At 38.9% G+C, this 19,723-nt stretch overlaps 1 protein-coding gene across 12 annotated transcripts in view; it reads right to left on the reverse strand.

The window, feature by feature from the left end:
• CDH12 (cadherin 12) overlaps nt 1–19,723 on the reverse strand; it is a 1,995,427-nt gene that overhangs the window by 1,039,833 nt on the left and 935,871 nt on the right. For 11 of the 12 annotated variants that reach the window (XM_073630873.1, XM_073630871.1, XM_073630869.1 and 8 more), the window contains one exon: nt 13,615–13,681. The exons of the other annotated variant lie outside the window; for it this stretch is intronic. The gene's annotated coding sequence lies outside the window, so the exon portion shown is untranslated. The remainder of the gene's footprint in view (nt 1–13,614; nt 13,682–19,723) is intronic. 12 annotated transcript variants of the gene reach the window in all.

A 19,723-nucleotide genomic window follows, 5' to 3' on the forward strand; every position in this document is an offset into this window, starting at 1 on the left:
CAATTGTAGGATTGACTTGTATACAATCAGCCTGTTCATATATGAATTGAAATTTGGCTGGTCCCTGCTGAACTGGACGGATTTTTATCCATGTATGGCCAGCTTTAATGCCTCATTTATCAAGAACAATGATAAAGCACATTGAATAAAGGTAAAGATTATTATAGATGTGAAAAAAAAATCTTTACTAAGTATTTCTAAACCCAAGAGCTACAGATTTATTTAAGTGACAAATAAAAGTGTGTTCAACCTTAAAAAAAAAAGAAAATATAATATATAGCATCTTACCAGTCCTTAAATCTTGTGGCTGCATTTGTTTTCTTTTTTCGGGCTAAGTATATTTTTCTGCAGGTACAGAAAATTCCATGTGATCTTCCCTAATATCCAGTATGCTTGTAGCTTTCTTAGCACTGAACTGAAATATCAAACAATCTTATCAGCTTTTCCTATCTATCTAAGATCCCAATGCATTAGATACGAGGAGAGGCAGAATGGTTTGTAGTCTAAATCAGGAGAGAAGTCTAGGATGACAGTATTGCTTTTTCATTGATACAGTGTATGGTCTGTGACAATACAAGGGGGTGGGGCCACCAGGTGACAGTGCCAGGTGGGCAGGTGGCCCCGCCCTTGCCTTTATAAGAAATGTCCACAAAATGTCAAAAATGGTCTGGTCATTCAGGGAGTAAAACCTTCCGTGGCTGAAGTTGTTAAGAAAGGATTTGTCAAAAACTTGTCTTTTTTTGTACACTTTTTTGGTGAATGGGTAGGGGTACTCTACATTAAATAAAGTAGAAAACACTTCAACCCTATGGTAGTTTTAAGCCAAATCTCTGAGAAGGATTCAGAGTTGCAATCTTCCAAAACTACAGCAAACCCCAGAAAATGATTACTTGTTCGCAGGTGGTCCTCTAGATCATCCAACCTAACTGTGTGATCTTTCTGTACTCAGGGAGTATAAGCAGTAAGAGAGTTAATAGTGTCTTTGATGTTAAAGATGCCATGGACACATCCAAGTATGCAGTAAGACACCGCACAGTGTTTTTCAGATTTTTTTGCCATTCACTAAAAAACTCTACTAAAATACTGCATGCGTTAAATCATGCGATATTTTAGTTGTGAAAGCCGGCGGTATTTTACCACCAGCAATAGCCGGCGTCCAAAACAAAGATGTAAATCGCTGGTTGCTAAGGACTGGGCGGCCACCAGCTTCCTTAACAACCAGTAAACAACATGGCTGTTAAGGAGTTGGCGGATCCCAGCCGACAGGTGAATTTAAAAGAAAAGAATTGCCGGCAATGAAAAATTAAGAGAAAAAACAGTGTGGGGTCCCCCAATCCATACCAGACCTTTTGGGCAGCCTCAAAGCACCTTGTTCCTATCTTGTTGGGGAAAAGGGCCTCTTCCCCTTACATGGTTGTGCGGGTCTGCGGGTGGGGGGCTTATCTAAATCTGCAAGCCCCCTTTGACAAGGGGGCCCCCAGATCCAACCTCGCCAATGTGAGGTACATGGTACCCCCTACTCATTCACAAAAAAAATGTGTAGTGTAAAAAAAGAAAGGCAGTTTTTGGCAAGTCTTTAAAAAAAAAAAATAAAAACATTTCCTCCCCCAGTGTAGATCCATCATCAATCATGATGCCTGCTCTACGCCCGATGAAGACTCCTGCCATCTGACAGCTCAGCTCTGCCGCCTCCCTCCACTGAATAAATTAAGGGGCAGTGACATCACCAGATGGAATGGCTCTCAGACAGCAGGAACCTTTGTTGGGAGCTGGCTTTTTTTTTTTTGGATCACCATTTTTTTTTTAAATAAAGGACTTGTCAAAAACTGCCTCCTGTGTTTACATACACTACACTTTTTCTTTGGTGAATGAGTAGGGGTACTATGTACCCCTACTCATTCACATGGGGGGCTTCCAGATTCTGATAAGCCCCCCACAGACTGCCACAACCACCAGTTAGGTTGTGGGGAAGAGGCCCTTGTCCCCATCAAAATGGGGACAAGGTGCTTTGGGGGGCCATTGTGCTGAATGTTTTTGCATATCATGTTTAAGGAGTGAAAGATCCATCCTCACAGAATCTAGCTGTGCAATCAGGAAAGTTTGGCACTGGTGAATGGCATCTTTGACCTGCTTAAAGATTTGTTCTTTTTCCCCCTGCTAGCTGTTGTTGAGCTGCTCCCCCTTACTAGCCTCATCAGAGGCTGCCTTGTTTGAAAATAATGCCCCTGATTTGGATCAATTAGAAGATCAGGAAACAGAGACAGAGTTCACTGAGAACATTGCTTACATCTGGGCAGCCAGCCATGCTCCTGTGGCTGAACATACACTTTATGGCACATACACTCCAACTAATCTTTTACCACTTCCATCAGCTCATTCCCCACATATACAACCTTTCATACCCCCTGCCCCACCCTATAAGATTGTAAACTCTTCTGAGCAGGGTCCTCTTAATCCTCTTGTATTTTATTGTATTGTAACTGTGTTGTCTCCCTTGTATATTGTAAAGCACTGTGTAAAATGTTGGCACTTTATAAATCCTGTAAAATACTAATAATATTAATATTAATAATAATAATAATAATAATAATAATAATAATAATAATGCACCCCAGCCAAGCTTAAAGGTCCTATGCCCTCTGAGTGCAGTGGTCTTGGTAAAACAGACTCTGTACAGCAGCCCAGCAAGCCAACCCCACCTACTCATCACATCAGCACTTACTCTTTGATTTAAAATGCACATTTTTGGGGATCATACAAGTAGGTGTAAATGAATACATTTTGATCATTTAAAAGAACATAAAGAGAAAGTAGACAGCACAACATTTTTCAAAGGCCTCAAATGTGACCTTTGCACCATATATTGTCTGCTGTTTAGCTGTTTATGGAAAACTTTAAGCAAACTTTACCCAAACACACATTGCTGTTTAATTTTTGATTGATTGATTTAGTTTTTGTAAATTTGCAGGTTTTTTTTTTTTTTTTTTGGCATGGGTTACCATTGCACCTAAAACTATCTCTAGCTTTTACTCAACAATAACTATGTTTTAGTAAAATGCTTATTGAGGAGAGAAGACAAAAGAACCATTTGTAGTGGTAATACAATTCTGCTTCATGAGAAAAAAAAAGCTTTCCTATTTATGTTTGTGAATTGAACCTTTTAGTAGAAAAATACCATCTGATAACGAGATGCAGTTAAAATGTTACATTTATTTTTGTGAACTGAGCCTTTTTTAAAATATAAAACCTGTAAAACCAAGAACAAGAATAATAACAATAATATCAACAATAAGCATAATGCCGCGTATACACGACTGGACTTTCCGACAGAAAAGGTCCGATGGAATGAATCCGTCTGTATGCCAGTCCGACGGACCGAAACTGACGCAAGGGAAGCTATTGGCTACTGGCTATTGAACTTCCTTTTCTAGTGCGGTCATACGTCATGTTCACCAATGCCAGGAGCCTGGCGGACAAGATGGGTGAACTAGAGATACTGTTGTACAAGGAGGATTTGGATTTTGTGGGAATTTCAGAGACCTGGTTCAACAGCTCTCATGATTGGCTGGCAAACATTCAAGGGTATACCCTATACCGCAAGGATAGAGAGGGTAAAAAGGGGGAGGGGTATGCCTATATATCAAGAATAATGTACAAGTGAATGTGAGAGATGACATCACTGAGGGGGCTAGGGAGGAGGTGGAATCTTTATGGGTAGAGCTCCAAAGGGATGAAGCTAAGGGGAAAATAATACTGGGAGTATGCTATAGGCCCCCTAACCTGAGGGAGGAAGTGGAGACGGATCTCCTATCACAAATTGGATTAGCAGCAAGGATGGGAAGTGTTGTCATAATGGGGGATTTTAATTATCCAGACATAGACTGGGCGGAGGGAACCGCGCATTCATTTAAGGCTCGCCAGTTCCTTAATGTCTTGCAGGACAATTTTATGGGTCAGATGGTAGACGCACCAACTAGAAATAAAACATTACTAGATCTACTGATTACCAACAATACAGACCTGATAACAGATGTGGAAATACGGGGCAATTTAGGTAACAGCGATCACAGGTCAATTAGTTTCAGTATAAATCACACAAATAGGAGACATGAAGGGAACACAAAGACACTGAATTTCAAAAGAGCCAACTTCCCTAAACTACAAACCTTGCTAAAAGGCATAAATTGGGATAAAATATTAGGAACAAAGAATACGGAGGAGAGATGGGTTTGCTTTAAGAGCATATTAAATAAGGGCATTAGCCAATGTATCTCATTGGGTAATAAATTTAAAAGAGCGAACAAACATCCTGGATGGCTTAACTCCAATGTAAAAATGCATATAAAAGCAAAGGAGAAGGCCTTCAAAAAATACAGGGTTGAGGGATCATCCACAGCATTCAGAATTTATAAAGAATGCAATAAGAAATGTAAGGGTGCAATTAGGATGGCTAAGATAGAACATGAAAGACACATAGCGGAGGAGAGCAAAAAAAATCCCAAGAAATTCTTTAAGTATGTAAACAGTAAAAAAGGGAGGACAGACCATATTGGCCCCATAAAGAATGAGGAAGGATATCTGGTTACAAAGGATGGGGAGATGGCAGAGGTATTGAATTTATTCTTCTCCTCAGTCTTCACGAGTGAATCGGGGGGCTTCAGTAACCAAAACTGCAGTGTTTATCCTCATGACACAACACAGGAAGCACCTACATGGTTAACAGAGGATGGAATTAAAATTAGACTTGAGAAACTTAACATTAATAAATCACCGGGACCAGATGGCTTGCATCCGAGGGTACTTAGGGAACTCAGTCAGGTGATTGCCAGACCGTTGTTCCTAATTTTTACAGACAGTCTATTGACTGGAATGGTACCAGCTGATTGGAGAAAAGCCAATGTAGCACCAATATTTAAAAAGGGCCCAAAAAACATCCCTGGGAATTACAGACCAGTTAGCCTAACATCAATAGTATGTAAACTCTTGGAGGGGATGATAAGGGACTATATACAAGATTTTAGTAATAAGAATGATATCATTAGCAGTAATCAGCATGGATTCATGAAGAATCGTTCTTGCCAAACCAATCTATTAACCTTCTATGAGGAGGTGAGTTGCCATCTAGATAAAGGAAGGCCCGTAGACGTGGTGTATCTGGATTTTGCAAAAGCATTTGACACAGTTCCCCATAAACGTTTACTGTACAAAATAAGGTGCGTTGGCATGGACCATAGGGTGAGTACATGGATTGAAAACTGGCTACAAGAGCGTGTTCAGAGGGTGGTGATAAATGGGGAGTACTCAGAATGGTCAGGGGTGGGTAGTGGGGTCCCCCAGGGGTCTGTGCTGGGACCAATCCTATTTAATTTGTTCATAAACGACCTGGAGGATGGGATAAACAGTTCCATCTCTGTATTTGCAGACGATACTAAGCTAAGCAGGGCAATAACTTCTCCGCAGGATGTGGAAATCTTGCAAAAAGACCTGAACAAATTAATGGGGTGGGCGACTACATGGCAAATGAGGTTCAATGTAGAAAAATGTAAAATAATGCATTTGGGTGGCAAAAATATGAATGCAATCTATACACTGGGGGGAGAACCTCTGGGGGAATCTAGGATGGAAAAGGACTTGGGGGTCCTAGTGGATGATAGGCTCAGCAATGGCATGCAATGCCAAGCTGCTGCTAATAAAGCAAACAGAATATTGGCATGCATTAAAAGGGGGATCAACTGCAGAGATAAAACGATAATTCTCCCGCTCTACAAGACTCTGGTCCGGCCGCACCTGGAGTATGCTGTCCAGTTCTGGGTACCAGTCCTCAGGAGGGACGTACTGGAAATGGAGCGAGTACAAAGAAGGGCAACAAAGCTAATAAAGGGTCTGGAGGATCTTAGTTATGAGGAAAGGTTGCGAGCACTGAACTTATTCTCTCTGGAGAAGAGACGCTTGAGAGGGGATATGATTTCAATTTACAAATACTGTACTGGTGACCCCACAATAGGGATAAAACTTTTTCGCAGAAGAGAGTTTAATAAGACTCGTGGCCACTCATTACAATTAGAAGAAAAGAGGTTTAACCTTAAACTACGTAGAGGGTTCTTTACTGTAAGAGCGGCAAGGATGTGGAATTCCCTTCCACAGGCGGTGGTCTCAGCGGGGAGCATTGATAGCTTCAAGAAACTATTAGATAATCACCTGAAGGACCGCAATATACAGGGATATGTAATGTAATACTGACACATAATCACACACATAGGTTGGACTTGATGGACTTGTGTCTTTTTTCAACCTCCCCTACTATGTAACTATGTAACTATGTCATCACGTTTGAAATGATCGGACTTTGGTGGGATCGTGTGTAGGCAAGTCCATTTCATTGGAACTCCATCGGAACTTCGTTGAAAAGTCCTTCGGAGTTCAGTCCGACGAGAAGTCCGCTTTTGTGTGTACGCGGCATAACACGATGATGTTTAATTATTTATTTGCTAATTCTGTGTAAAGTTGTTATTTACTAAATCAATAATGTTAATGTTTCAAAGGTTATTATAACTCAGTTTTTTACTATCCAAGAAGCATTATAACTAAGAACTAAAGTCTAACCAAGTCTCCAATAGAAATACTACTGAGAAAATTTACAGATCTGACATACTATAGGGCTAACCACTGCTTTGATGTTGACAAAAATAAAAGTTTAAACAGCTTGATGACAAATTTTAAAGCAGAGTTTGACAGCGTAAAGCTGCAACACTCAACAATGAACATTTGATATATAACAATGCACTTCTGTCATAAATGATCATGTTAGAGCACTCTTATCATTCCTTGAAAAATTAAAGGGTTAAAACAAATTATTTTGAAGTCACTTAACCCACAAGCCATCATAATGTTAAAACTCAATGTCATTAGAATGTGGTGGGATTTGAACCTGGCCAAGACTTCATTAATGCAAGACTGTAGTGCAGATCATTGCGACATCCTGCTGCCATACAAATGACTCAAGGCTCTGTTGATGTGTACAAACAGAAACTGAATTAGCTCTGGCTACAGCCAGGTTTTAATTTTAACTCATTATAGTGTAAAACTCAGAAACTGTGTTTATCAAGATATTTAATTAAAAGTATATTTAAAAATGCCAATAAGGAGGCATTAACAGTTGACAGGGATGTTTTTTAAATATCCCCCATTTGTGTATTTTAGTAGATCAATAGCTTTTAAACCTCATAATGAGATGGCCTGGCTGGAAATCTCTATGGTTTTCCCTTTTTAGGCTAAAAACACACATACTGTATAACAGAACATTTGTTATATTTGTGCTAAAATATAACTATGTTGATTTTAATACAATTTAACAGTCATTATGCAATTATTTTTGATACTTTAACACTTTTACATCTATGATCTGTAGTGTCACACTTTTTTATGCCCCATGCAGAGATAACGTTAATCTGTCATTTCCAATTTAAAAGATAGCAGCCAACACTGTGCATGATTGTGTCACTAACAGCTCCAGTCCTTAATAGTGATCGGGAACCAATCATTGACGTGCTTAATCATGTGATCAACATAAGAACTATGAAATGGTGATCACATGGCTTTGCTTGTTTGGTGGTGTATTTGTCTTTTTTTTTTCTGTGTACTCACTGTGCACAGAACATTACAGAGATAGTACAGTGTTTTGTTTAAATAAAATAAAAGTTCCTTTAACATTTGAAAAAAGGCACATTCTTGAAAATTTAGCAACAAATCTAAGAATATTTTTTACTAAAGTATTGTAACAAATAAAATCTTAATATGTTCAGAAAACAAAAATTACTAAAATTATTTCATGCCCCACTGGCTCTAAGTCCAAGAACTGAGCAATCACATGGCCACTGATCACTCAATTCTCAGTCTTCCCATAGCAGAGACCAGTGCAACATGTGCAGAATGAAAAAAGTGTTTTGTTTTATTTTGGATGGATTTGTTAAGTTAAAAATTTTGTTTAGTTACATTCATTCTGTTAGAATGATTAATTTTCATAATTTGTTTTGTTTTTTTCATTTTTGGATTCAAATCAATATCAATTCAAATTGAATATCCAAAATTTCAAAATGTTTTCCTAATAGCCACAGACAGTATATATATGCGTTGCAGCAGGGAAGCGGTTATACCGGGATCATGGTTGGCTTCAACCGTAATCCCGGTGTAATTTTTTACAGCTGATGATTCTCTTTCAGGTTAAAGTAATCTGAGCAGCTGGGCAGCCACTAGATTACTTTTACAAGTGGTGGAAGGGGGGTTCCACCCCTCCCACTGCCACCATTACCGGGCTTGTCCAAGAGATCAGGAAGTCCGGTATGGATGCGGCTGGCCACATCTATCTCCAGCCTTACAGTGAGAAGAACTGAAGCTGTTTCCCCCACTGTTTAATGTCAGCTGCACACTATGTTAATTTTGTCACTTCCGCCTCTTTATATACTGGCATAGCGGCCAGTAAAGCATCCGATCAGACCCATCTGTATCTGATTAGCTGCATTGGATCCCAAAGGAGAGCTAATAAACCTCTCCATAAAAAGTACCTCTCATTGCCATTGCTGTCAAAAGGGATGTTTACAGTATATTCCTTTAGACAGCAAAAAAGTGATTGCAATAAGTGAAAGCAATAATTCTAGCACCAGACCTTCTGTGTAAATCAAAACTGGTTACCTGCAAAGGCTTTTAAAGCATCACTAATAGATAATTTAAAGTACAGTAGTTTGTCGCAATTCCATTCACAGTTTTAAAGCATGACATGTTAGGTATCTATTTACTTGGCGTAACATCATCTTTCACATTATACAAAAAAAATTGGGCTAACTTTACTGTTTTTTGTTTTTTTATTTATTAAAGTGTATTTTTTCCCAAAAAATTGAGTTTGAAACACCGCTGCAGCCACCATTTTATTCTCTAGGACCTCTGTATAAAAAATATATAATGTTAGGGGGTTCTAAGTAATTTTCTAGCAAAAAAAAAGATTTTTACATGTATTATAGAAGCGTCAGAATTAGCCCAGTATTGAAGGGCTTAATTTGGTTCTACTTGTTCATAGAATGTTTACATTTGTGATTTTATCAGATAAAATATGTTTTCACAAAATGAAAGCCTCCATTATGGGCTAAACAGAATATGTAACATGAAATTATAGGTAAATTATCATCATAATAATTTATAAAATATGTTAAATTTCAATAGTATCACGTGTGCTGACCCTCAAACACCTTTAATGAAATACTAAATTCTTCTATTGGTAATCATGGCGGCAACTTTATGTGTTGTATAAAAATGTAATTGCTATTACTAACATGAAACTCATGTGATCGAATATGCTATCTTTTTGTATACATTAAGACACACATGCATAACAATTATGTTGAGTATAGTCATTACAAGCATGTTATGCCTTTACTTGTGCACACCATCCACTGGTGCAAGAATAGGGTTGGGGAGAAACCAGGAACATTAAAATGAATATGTATCATGCAATTTATATGCAACTGGTATTAGTAATGGATTAGATATGTATTGTACAATAGATTCCTATTTTATTCCTATTTTATATTTGGTACAATCTATGCACAGTAGATCCGTTCCACTGCATTTAAAGGCAGCTCACCTTCTCATCATCAAGTATTGTAACCTATGAAAATAAAGGTGGCAGTTTTATTAGGCAAGTTAGTGCAAGAGCTAAGATGAGGATACAAAGTGCAGCAATAGTAACCCTAACCCATGCTAAATCATTACATTTATTTTTCAGTATAGATAGATTAGTGGAAGGTAATTTCAAGTTGATTACTATGAATAAGGATTATCTTAATTTGTATATCATAACTGCAGTGGTCACTGGTGAAATTTTAGGATAGGGGTTCCAGACCACGCCCTTCCCTTTTGATCCCTCCCACTTCTTATAAGCCCCACCCCTCATAGAATCCACCCAGTCCGTCCTCTGTATTCCGCTTGCTTCCACCCATAGTGATAGGAGTAAACAGCTCAGCGAAATACGTAAGTCGTGCCCACATATGTAAACGGCATTAAAACCACACATGTGAGGTATCACCGCAAACGTTAGAATGAGAGCAATAATTCTAGTGCTAGACCTCCTCTGCAACTCTAAACATGTAACCTGTAAAAAAAATGAAAGCTTTGCCTATGGATATTTTCAAGTACCGAAGTTTGGTGCCATTCCACAAGTGTGCACAATTTTGAAGCGTAACATGTTAGGTATCTATTTACTCGGCATAAAATCAACTTTCACATTATCTGATTGTCCTGTTAGCGACTTTTGAACATTGGGAAAAATGAGGATGGCATTATGTTCAGCGCTGTTTCCTGATTCTCCCCATACAATTTGAAGTTCATCAGACCTCATTTATCATCACATTAAGTCCTGAGATATTCACAGTTTGGCCACACATATGAGCGCACTCTGCCAGGGCAGAACACCTAATTTTTCACTGCTGCAGTTCAGTAACACTTAGAGGTCTTATACCATTCCCAGGGACTGAACAGTAAAATTAGAAGCAGCAGACTGTCACTCTGCTCTTTCCTTCTATTAACATGGCCCTTGCACTGCAGCACACCTGAAAGGCAAATGCATGAATTTTCCTTTTTTTCCAAGAAGGTAATCACCATCCTTGTTTAGGCATCATTCATGATCAGCATTACATTCCTGGACTTTTTTGCTGCATAAGACGCACCTGACCATAAGATGCACCTAGGTTTTAGAGTTGGAAAACAAGAAAGAAAAAATTCTGAACCAAACGGTGTGCTAAAATATTTAGTACACCATTTGCAGTGGGTGGCTGAGCTGGCTCCTGGTCCCTGCAGTGGGTGGCTGGGCTGGAACCTGGTCCCTGCAGTGGGTGGCTGGGCTGGTACCTACTGTGGCTTGCTGGTGTGTCCTCTGACATCTCTCCTCTTCTCTTTCGCCCGTTCCGGGTGGGCACTGTTTACCGAGGCGAGGGACTGGAAGGAACTTGGAGGGAGGTAGAGGCTCGCCTGGGTACACTATTAGGTTTGCAGCTGCAGGTTAGTAGGCCCAGTGCACGGAGCAACACGTAGTGACATTCCATGAGCATGCTGCGTGCCTCCATGCACTGGACCTGCTCACCTGCTGCAAAGCTTCCTGGGCTGGCTTCTTCTACCTGGGCCCCCTTCCCTTGCTATATGATCAGCAGCGCGCATGATGATGCTGGACCGGGCTGAAAAAGATGGTTGCTGCAGACCAGTCTGAGTGAAAGAGAGTGAGCAGCCAGTGCCTGGATGGGGCCAGACCCAAGTGAGTTCCAGCAGGCAGTGCTGGCTAGCCTACCTCTGCGACTGGGCCCTCGGACCATGGCCGTAATGGTATTGTAGCACAGCAGTGGCGATGGGGGGAGGCCTAGTCAATATTCGCTCCATAAGATGCACAGACATTTCCCCCATTTTTTGAGGGATAAAAGTGTGTTTTATGGAGCGAAATATACGGTAAATATTGGTATACACAATTGTGTAAATCTGAATGGCTTTTCAGTGGTCTTTATATTGTTATATACATTACATATATTGTGATGTGCCATGAAATTACAAGTTAGTGTTCAAAAGAAGAGTAGGAAATGTCCTTCTAACTGTAGCAGATTGATGACGCATTTCAACCAGGATGCCCTAGTTAAGCACACTAATCAGGAAGAGTCGCTAGTACTGCCTGCAGATTCTCTTATCCCATTTCTGATTTACCATGTCCCATTCTGTGCTATGTCTTTGTGTAAAGGTTACCCTCTTGGTATAGGCAGGGCTTTTCTTTCTCATGTCCGAGCCTCCAGCAAGGAGAACAGTGAGCTGCACAGTAGTGACATCACCAAATATTACTCCAAATCTCATATGACTAGCAGTCAGAGTCATCAGCGCCTTGATCCCACATTTCAGACATACTGTAGAGTTATAGGGCAGTAGACAAAGGAGTGCCTAGGTACACTCACATACCAGAAGTGCACTGCTATATTTCAGGAGAAATTGAACACTAATGGTAATTTTTCAGGATACAGCCTAGGCACAATTAACATTTAAATGTTCCCTATAACATATGGAATCCTTACCTATTGCATGCAGGTCTACTTTAAGAGCCTGTGTCTCCTAAAGCAGAACTGAATTTGTTAAAAGAAAAAAATAGCATTATTTATATATTTTAATTAAACTGTTGCAAAATATCTGACAGAAATTTATTAATGCAGATGTGTAGTTTCTGGTAGGGTCAGCTTTTCATTCAATGAGCTAAAATTGAATCACTCTGTACAACAAAGTATACATAGATTCACATTACAGTGGATGTGTGTGTGTGTCATGCCTCTGCATTAGTATCTGTTTTTAAAATGGTATGATAAAGACCCAGGCGAAAATGCTAATTTTACAATTCATCGAGCTTGACAGTGCACCGGCATGAATAATCTGCCTCCCAGAATTGTTGTTTAGCAATTTACTTTTTAGACAGTGTTTTAATGGCAATGACAAAAAATAAGAAAGGACTATTTTCTCATGGCTGAAATACTATAGATAGTATCCACTGTGAAGCGGGAAAGGTAATGCAGTAGAGACACCGGTTATCTACAGCAGCATACAAGGGAGATAATGTTAATAGAAAAAAAAGGTCAACGTGTAATGCCACTTGAAATGAAAACTAGAGAGCAGTTTAAGAAATGTGTGTTTGCATAAAGCAGACATAAACTGTTCTATGTATGTACTGTTGCTATGTAATTCTTCTTCAAATGCTTATGTAAATAATAGATCTCTTTCTTAGTAAATATTTCAAGTTAATGCCATGTTAAGTTATGTGCCAGCCTCGCACTTGCCACCACCAATAGAGAATAGTAACTCATAGAAGTAGATGAGGAGAAATGAGACAGCTATTGATATTAAGATAAGTAGACAAACACACTAGGAAGTCTAGAGAGAGCAATAGTGAATGTGCACAGAATGTAAATGGTCATAAAGAAAAGGCACACCGGGGAAGATGCATAAGACAAATTACATTCAGACTGTAAAACTTCCCTAGATCAGAGGCAGAGCTACTAAGTACTGTATAGGAAAAACAATGTTTGGAAGCAAACGCAATGTCCTCAGATGTATGAATTATGAAACACAATATATGAAAAAAAAAAAAAAGTCAGAGGTTTCTGAAGGTTTACAACTGAAATAGAGTGAATTCAGAGAGATGTTATTGTTTCAAACAATATGCCAAAATGAATGTTTTAAACCTGGTTTGCTTACTCTACAAAAAAATTTTATTTGAATTAAAATGAAAATCTAGAAAAGAGAAACCCTTTGAAGAAACCCTTTGTTTTACTTAATGTGCCTTATATCTTGTCAAATTATTAATAAAATGTACTGAAATCACATGCATTTGCTTTCCTGCATAGGAATTCCAGGGCAGGTAATACAGGGATCAGTAAGAATAAAGCAATATGTAAGATTTAACATCATATATAAAAAATGTGCATAAAAAAAACTGCTACAACAAATATTTAATAGCTTATTAGAAAATGTTATTTATGAAACAAAACTTTTCACTGACAGTATTCCACATTATACTCAAATTGTTAAAAAACATAGAAGACCTCTTACCACTCTTGGTAGCTGGTTCTTGGTAGTGAACGATGTCTTTTTCTATGATGACCATTACAGTTAAGGCCTGTGAATGTAGGAGAAAAGCTGCTTAAAAAATGCAGTAAAAGCCATGCATTGCACACATGTTTATGCCTATTTGTGCTTATGTAAGTTAGTGCAGTCTATTGGCCTGAATATTGGCCATGTATTCGGGTCATTAGAATGCATTAATGCTCAAATGCATCTAAATGCACTTTTTTCTGCCCAAAAGCTCCCCTTCTCAATGCACTGGTGATTGTTTCTGTCTGTAAATGCCTATTTGTGCATGGAGACATAGGGGTTGATTTACTAAATGCAAATCCACTTTGTACAGTACCACTCTGATCTACAGCGACTGCACTTCCAAGTGCACTTGCAGTGCACTTGTAGTGCAAAGTGGATTTACCTTTAGTAAATCAACCCCTATGGGTTGATTTACTAAAGGCTGATAGACTATGGGGTTGATTTACTAAAGATAAATCCACTCTGCACTACAAGTGCACTGCAAGTGCCACTTGAAAGGGCACTTGGAAATGCAGTTGCTTTAGAAACCCGAGGGGAAGATCTGAAATAAGGGAAAGCTCTGCTGATTTTATCATTCAGTCATGTACAAGCAAAAATGCTGTTTTTTATTTTCCTTACATGTTCCTCTCAGATCTACAGCAACCACACTTCCAAGTGCACTTGTAGTGCACTTGTAGTGCAAAGTGGATTTGCCTTTATTAAATAAACCCCTATGCACTTACTTAGTAAATGTGGTAAAGCTCTCCTATTTTTCAGCACCCAATATGTGAAATCAAAAATGTTTTTTTTTTTTTTTTTATTTCCTTGTGCCTGATTGGGTATTCTTTATAAAGTAAAGCTTTAAAGCAGGGGTCTCAAACTGGCGACCCTCCAGCTGTTGCGAAACTACATGTCCCATCATGCTTCTGCCTGTGGGAGTCATACTTGTAACTGTCAGCCTTGCAATGCCTCATGGGACATGTAGTTTCACAACAGCTGGAGGGCCGTCAGTTTTAGACCCATGCTTTAAAGTGTAGTATCATTTACTAAGCTCTGGAGCAACTGCACTTGCCGAATGTTAATGCACCTGTGCAAGTGCTCAGTCTATTTGCCTTTGTAAATCAACCCAATAGGCTTACAAAGAGGTGCATTTACAGGCAGCAAAAAAAGGCAAACACCTGTAAATGCAGCATTTTTTTAAGCCCAATGTGTATGAGCCCTTTCAGTGTATAGGCAATTACAGCAGAAAACTTGCCATGGAAATGAATGCCCACTCTGGGGTATGCTGAACTGGCTAAAAGTAGTACTAGAATTCTCGCTTTAAATGTGTATGTTGTATAAAGTATGTGATACTTGAGTTAAAATTATTATTTTTTAAGGATTTATTAGTTAAAGGGGCATTATATTTTTTTGACATTTGTATTTTAACATTCACATATTCTAAGCCAATATTTTTCTTGTTTCATTGCTTACAAAAAAAAACCTTCATTGTATAAATAAAAAATATAGGATACTTCTAAAACATTGTTCACATACAGCATACAAGTAAAAAACTGAAACAAATTACATGTGATAGATATGAATAATTTATACATTATTTAAAAATAAATGAAAATATAAAAAATAAAGAAAATAAACTATGCATTCCTTTAAATTTCATATTACCTATTACTAAAATGTGTTTGAATTTTCACATAGAAGAGAAAGTGAGACGCTTTTACCACATCAAACATGCATCTGGGTGGAAAATGTTTCTTTTTATCAGACAAAATAGAGCCAAGCTGTTCAGTCTAGATTCACCTATGCAGATTTGTCAGATTTTTGCATGGTTGGTAAGCCACAGTCCATATGAGCTTCTTCCCTGCAGAAGCAACACAGTAGCAGGACAAGCTTACAATGTAAGACCGGAAGCTACAATCAGTAAAACATTCATAGGAAATTTTATGTCATTGTTGGATTGTAAATATTTGAAAAAGCAGTGTTATGTATGTATGTGAAACTTCACTGAATTTCTAGGAATCCCTATTCCTTATTCCTATAGAACACCAGAATGATAATCAGTAGCAGTACAGCTGTGCTGAACTAAAAAAAAAAATAAGTGCAGTCAGTATGAGCTGATGACTTATAATGGCACATAGTGAGCTTAAAGTAACCACAGAGTAAAATGCTAAATTAACAATTTAAAGTAAAAAGAATTTCTTAGAAGTGGCGCTCATATATGGAGTCATTATTTGTAATTTCTTCCCTTCAGAATGATTAAAATGCTCATTTCACTTTTTGATTGTGTATTTCCAAGAGTCAACAATTGAACAATGGTGCTGCTATATTTCTATATACTGAACTGTTGCTATGTGCTACCAAAAATTTTACTAGTGATTTTTCTAGTTTAAGCATTAGTTCTGCTAACTTAGGCATTAGTACAATACCTAAGTTGTATTACTAAGTGACAGACATAATGCGCAAGAAACAAAAGCTTCTCTCATTGGTTGCATAATGTTTTTTGCCTAGCACTGACAGCAGCACTTTAATGGCGATTGGTGGTTTTGGCTGTCAATTCCACATCCATTCCAGATCTGTGTGTAGAATGGGTTGCCTGAAAATGTTGATTGATGTACCTTACCAGCAATATTTGCACTAATGCATTATAATTAATCTTATTTAATAAGCACATTGAACATTTATTTTGCGAAGTGAGCAATTACTTTGTCGTGAACAGACTCTATTGCATTAGCATTGTTACAATGGCTTTTGGGTAGTATTCATGTGCAAATTGCAATCCATGTATAAAGGGCATACATCACAGAATACATGTCCACATTTGATGAATTAAAACTACCTTCATTTCCAGACAGAAGAAAAAAAAGTGGTTTATATTATGTCAATCAACCCAAACATCTATAAATGCTTATCATCACTAAAACACACTGGCTTAACCAACCAACAAAACCTCCCATTTATCCATTTAATTTTTCCATCAATCAAAATTTGCCAGCCCTAGATTTGGTATACAGCAACTGACATTTATGCCATGTGGACATCCAAGCACAATCAGCCTTAGCTTGGGGAGGGGGTAAAATTTGCCGTCTTTGTCTTTGGTGTCAGAGAACTTTATTCTGTCAATAGGTGTAGAGATTCTTGGAAAAGGTTATTTCTGGGCATATATATATATATCAAAAGAAAAATGAAAGAGGAACTCCAGGATTTGCTACATATGCATTTTTAGATGCATCTCCCCAGGCTCCATTAACTAACCTGCAAAGTGTAATATTTAATGGCTCCTTTACAAAAAAAAAAAACAAGATTTTCTATCCCAGCAATGTCATCCTGTCCCTTGGTGAAAAATACTATTCCCATATGTAGGGAGGAGGACTTTCACTCTTTCTGCACGTCACATCTCTACCAGTAAATAGCACTGCATTTTCCATTAAGTAAAATGAAATGGCAGGAAGTGGGGGGTGTGCTTGCGGGTGGATCTGAGGGACCTATCTCAAATACATGTAAATGCCCACACTACTGCCAAAAAACAATGAAGTGAGAGTGGAGTGTTCATACTGGGAGTCTAAGACTCCCAGGTCCACCGGCTACAGTGAGCCAACACATAATTGCATCAAAATCTGGGAAATTGATCTGATATAGATGGAAGGGATCCCTGGTTGATTTGTTTACAAACAGAATGAAGCTGCCAGGACCTTTCATTTTGCCAGCAAATTAAAGACACTTTTTTTGTCAGTAAGTGTTGCTGTATTTAATTAGTGTAATATAGTTTTGGGTTCTGTAAGGAAGGGCATGCAAAAGACAAGATAGTTTCTCTGGAAGGACTTCTGTGCATCTTCACAGGCTAATCTATGTTCATTCTTATGGATTTTGAGTTGGGCACATGCTCCTGTGAATGCCTGCACATATGCATGTGCACAATTGTTCTCATACCTATGCACATTGGCATGCTCACGAGCACTTGTGACAGATGATGGCACCAATTGGGCTATTTAAACTGTGCCAGTGCTTAGGATCAGTGCTGCTTTGTCTTCAGCCTCCTGTATATCCTGAGACCCTGTGTTCCTGTATCCTAATTTCAGTTGCTGACCCGGGTTGTCCTGACCCCTCTCTGCCAGCACTGAGCTTGACTTGTCCTTGATCACCGCTTCTGCCTGCTCTATTTGCTTCCATTGATTGGCTCCTGACTTGGCTTGTACCCTAACCACACTCTTGTGTGTGCCTCTGTACCTGATCTGTCCTGCCAGTGTATGACCCAGCCTGCCTAACTCTGCTACTCTTCCTGCCATCACCGGTAGCTGCCTACTTTCATGCTATACCTGCTGATCTAAAGTCTGCTATCTGTATATGCCTCACCTGCCCTCTGTTGTTAGTACCAGTCTGCTTCACTCTGCTGTCCACCAGCTGTCTACCAGCCTACAGGTTTCATTGAGGATAACTGACGACTTCTCCTGCCTGCCGTGAACACCTGCTCTGCTGCTGGCAAGACTTGCAGGCACTTGTGCCACTCTACATTCCTGCACCTTCTGTTCATACTACCAGGGGCCCCGAGTCAGAGGTGTAAGAGAGGCCTTCCTCATCATTCAATCTCTGCTATCAGGTACGTGATAGGTTTGGATTTAGCACATGAACTTTACTCACATTTGCCAAACCCTGTTTAAACTGAACCAAGATGTGTTAGTCCCTTAAGGCTCGGTTCACACCTATACCGGCCGTGGATCGCACATCAACGCTGTCCATCCCTGTTCTCCATTTCAGGGAAAAATCAGGGCAGAATCTTTGCCTGAATTCGGCCCTGAAACAGAGGCACAGACGCACAGTGTTTCTGTGCAGTGTGCTCCGCAGCCGCCCTGGAAACATGTGAACCAGCTCCATAGAGAGCTGGTCACATTCTCCTGCCATGCGAATTGGATGCAGGGAAACTCGAATCCAATTCACATAGGTGTGAACCCAGCCTAAAAGTGAGAGGTAAACTTCCAATGTTGAAGGCATGTATACCTCTGCCTTGTAATGCACCATGCCCCCACATTTGGTCCCCAAGAGGATATGGAAACTTTCTTGGGGGGGACTTATCAAAATCTGAAAGTCTCCTTTATAATAAGAGAGCCTCCAATCATTCACCTCAAGAGGAATGAGTACAGGGTACACTAGTACCCCTTAGTACTTATTTCCAAAACAAGTTAAAAATAAATAAAAACATCCACATCATGAAAAAAGTCCTTCTTTTGAAAAAAATAAACAATATTCCCTGATATAAATCCAATATCAATTACTTGTTATTAAGTGCTGCAGTACATTGGTCTACTCTAATTACTTTAATGTTATTATTATTACCATTCACTTATTAACCATTTAAAGACTGTCCTATATCAGATTTACTGCTACAGGGTGGCCGTTCTGTGCAGAATTACGTATACTGTATAATGGCGATTCTGCACTACCGGGTAGGGTGCATGCTTCTTCTGCTGTGATTTATCACAACAGAAGCCGATCAGCAGGTCCCGACCAATGGATGTCCACTGATCACTGTATTAGTGTCACTGGTTTCCACAAAGTTCCAAAAGTGTCAGTTAGTGTCAGATTGTCCACCGCAATATTACAGTCCCCCTATAAGTCACTGATCGCCGCCATTACTAGTATAAAAAAATTAATCAATTAAAATTTGAGTATATATCCCATAGTTTTGTAGACACTATAACTTTTGCGCAAATCAATCAATATACGCTTATTGGGATTTTTTTACCAAAAATATGTAGCTGAATACATATTGACCTACATTTCTTTTTTTTTTTTTTTATCCAACAAGATTTTATTGAGTTTGCAGGGAAAGCATTACAAACATTGTAAACAGGATTACACAGTACCTCTTATGCAACACATAATCCAATAGCCAAGTAACAATCTCAATATAACAGCTAAAAGCTTGTTCCAATCACAGTTAACCTCTATCCATGTCTCACCCGGCATTAATTCCTAACAACCTGTCATATACCAGTTCCATAGGTGCTAATCCCGGTACATCTAACCATGGACCCCATATTTTCTCAAATTTTGGCATGCTTCCTCTATGTTGGTAAATCAACTTTTCCAT

This window comes from Aquarana catesbeiana, linkage group LG05 (assembly GCF_042186555.1).
Source record: "Aquarana catesbeiana isolate 2022-GZ linkage group LG05, ASM4218655v1, whole genome shotgun sequence".
NCBI lineage: Eukaryota > Metazoa > Chordata > Amphibia > Anura > Ranidae > Aquarana > Aquarana catesbeiana.